Source organism: Tiliqua scincoides, chromosome 2, assembly GCF_035046505.1.
Source record: "Tiliqua scincoides isolate rTilSci1 chromosome 2, rTilSci1.hap2, whole genome shotgun sequence".
Lineage (NCBI taxonomy): Eukaryota > Metazoa > Chordata > Lepidosauria > Squamata > Scincidae > Tiliqua > Tiliqua scincoides.
The window spans coordinates 245,572,301-245,574,702 of NC_089822.1; the positions used below are offsets into that span (position 1 = coordinate 245,572,301).

Consider the following 2,402-nt stretch of genomic DNA (forward strand, 5'->3'; position numbering starts at 1 on the left):
CATGTCCCCCCTCATGCGTCTCTTTTCTAGGCTGAAGAGGCCCAAATGCCGTAGCCTTTCCTCGTAAGGAAGGTGCCCCAGCCCCGTAATCATCTTAGTCGCTCTCTTTTGCACCTTTTCCATTTCCACTATGTCTTTTTTGAGATGCGGCGACCAGAACTGGACACAATACTCCAGGTGTGGCCTTACCATAGATTTGTACAACGGCATTATAATACTAGCCGTTTTGTTCTCAATACCTTTCCTAATGATCCCAAGCATAGAATTGGTCTTCTTCACTGCCACCGCACATTGGGTTGACACTTTCATCAACCTGAACACCACCACCCCAAGATCTCTCTCCTGATCTGTCACAGAAGCTCAGAACACATCAGCCTATACGTGAAGTTTTGATTTTTTGCCCCAATGTGCATGACTTTACACTTGCTTTCCTGAAGAGTTTTGCAGATGTTTGGTCCTCTTATTATTTCCAAAAGTTATTTCCTTCTCTCCCCACTTGTCTCAGTGGCCGCTCCTCCACTCACCATTGGCAAGTGGCTTGAGAAATTCAGAAAGCCTTGTGTAATTTGCAATTTGATCCTCCAAGTATATCTCTGTGGTGAAGGCCATGCTATTGTGAAACAACGTGCCCCAAATTATAAGGACATGAATGTACCCATAGAGCTTGGAGGGCCATAGCTCTTCATGTTTAGGTTCAATTAATCATCTTCTATACCAGGGGTCTGTAAACTTTTCAACCAAAAGGCCGCATCAAATATCTGGCACAGTGTCGAGGCCGGAAAAAAATTAAATATAAAATTTAAATAAATACATTAGAGATAGAACTTAGATGAATGAATGAGTGAATGAATGAATGAATGAATGAATTCAGATGTCCAGGATTTCTGCTGTTACCCTGCACATGCCCGATCTCGTCTGATCTTGGAAGCTAAGTAGGATCAGGCCTGGTTAGTACTTGGATGGGAGACCGCCTGGGAATACCGGGTGCTGTAGGCTTCTACCATAGTCTTTCGAGACTGAAGGTTGCCAACCTGCAAGCACCAATACAGCCCAAGAAATAAAGCACATACTTAAATGGACCCGCATTCCCCCACCCCACAAGCATGACTTTGGTCTGGTGTTTGCACCATCCCACTGGTGCTAAATTCCAAGTTCCACTGGAGCAGATAAGAGCTGCTCCGTGCAGTGCAGGGGAGGGGAGGGTGGGGAGAGGCTATTTCTTGATGGAGGAGGTGGAACATGGGTGGATCAAGCCCAGGAGTTGGCAGGGTCAGCAAATGAAGATGTTGCTGTATCCTATTCCCCCTATTGAGTCTTTCCCCCTGGCACAGGGTTTCTCAGACTTGCGCCAGTGATTTCACTGGCACAGATTCGAGTAGCTGATCGGGCAGGCTGGGGCATTACACAGGGCAAGGGAACATTACCTTACCCTGAGGAGACCTCCAGCATTCTCCTGGGTTGCATCCGTAGCTTTCCCACATAGGGTTGGGAAGGGAACCGAGCCCTGCCAGTGATTTGACTCAGTCAAATGCAATGGTGTATGTAAAGCCTGAACAGGCCAAGAAGAAGATACGGAATAAGCTGCTCACTCATCCCGTCACAGTAATGTCCATCCTGCAACAGTGCCAGCAATAGCCACCTGTGCTGACAGTTCAAATTAGATCAAGTTTCATGGAGCTTCTCCCTGTTTACCTTGGTAGGAGCGAAGGGAGAATCTCATTATATTTTGATTTCCTTTCTCTTTGGGCAGATTGCTTCTTTTAAACTCTTTAGCAGAACGCCAAGCGAAAACTTTGGTGCACGCCATTTGAGTGGCTCCATTGTCCCCCTCGCTTCTTCTTGGGGAGGGGGGGCATTTGCTTGCTTTGCGGCAACAGCTGGGAGCCCCATTTCCTTCAAATTGTCGTAAGATTTAGTGTTATCTTAATGCGATAACAAGAGTCGTCTGAGTCATTTTGAGCAGGGAGCACAATATGTGCTAGTGAATAATCAAGGCTACATGCAGCAGAAGCATTTGCCTGCTTGTGAAGTCTGCTCTTGGAGCCGATTTGTACATTTATTCACATGCCAGTGGATCATGAGAATTCCAAGTCTGATGGCAACCCAGACCACATCGGGTCTAAATGTGAAACAGCTACCATTTTAAGCACCATCATTTGGGTCATAAGAACATAAGAACATAAGAACAGCCCCACTGGATCAGGCCATAGGCCCATCTAGTCCAGCTTCCTGTATCTCACAGCGGCCTACCAAATGCCCCAGGGAGCACACCAGATAACAAGAGACCTCATCCTGGTGCTCTCCCCTACATCTGGCATTCTGACTTAACCCATTCCTAAAATCAGGAGGTTGCGCATACACATCATGGCTTGTACCCCATAATGGATTTTTCCTCCAGAAAC

At 46.7% G+C, this 2,402-nt stretch overlaps 1 pseudogene; it reads left to right on the forward strand.

Moving 5' to 3' along the window:
• Nucleotides 1-879: 879 nt before the first annotated feature.
• LOC136642852 (5S ribosomal RNA) lies at nt 880-996 on the forward strand (annotated as a pseudogene).
• The last annotated feature ends 1,406 nt before the right edge of the window (nt 997-2,402 follow it).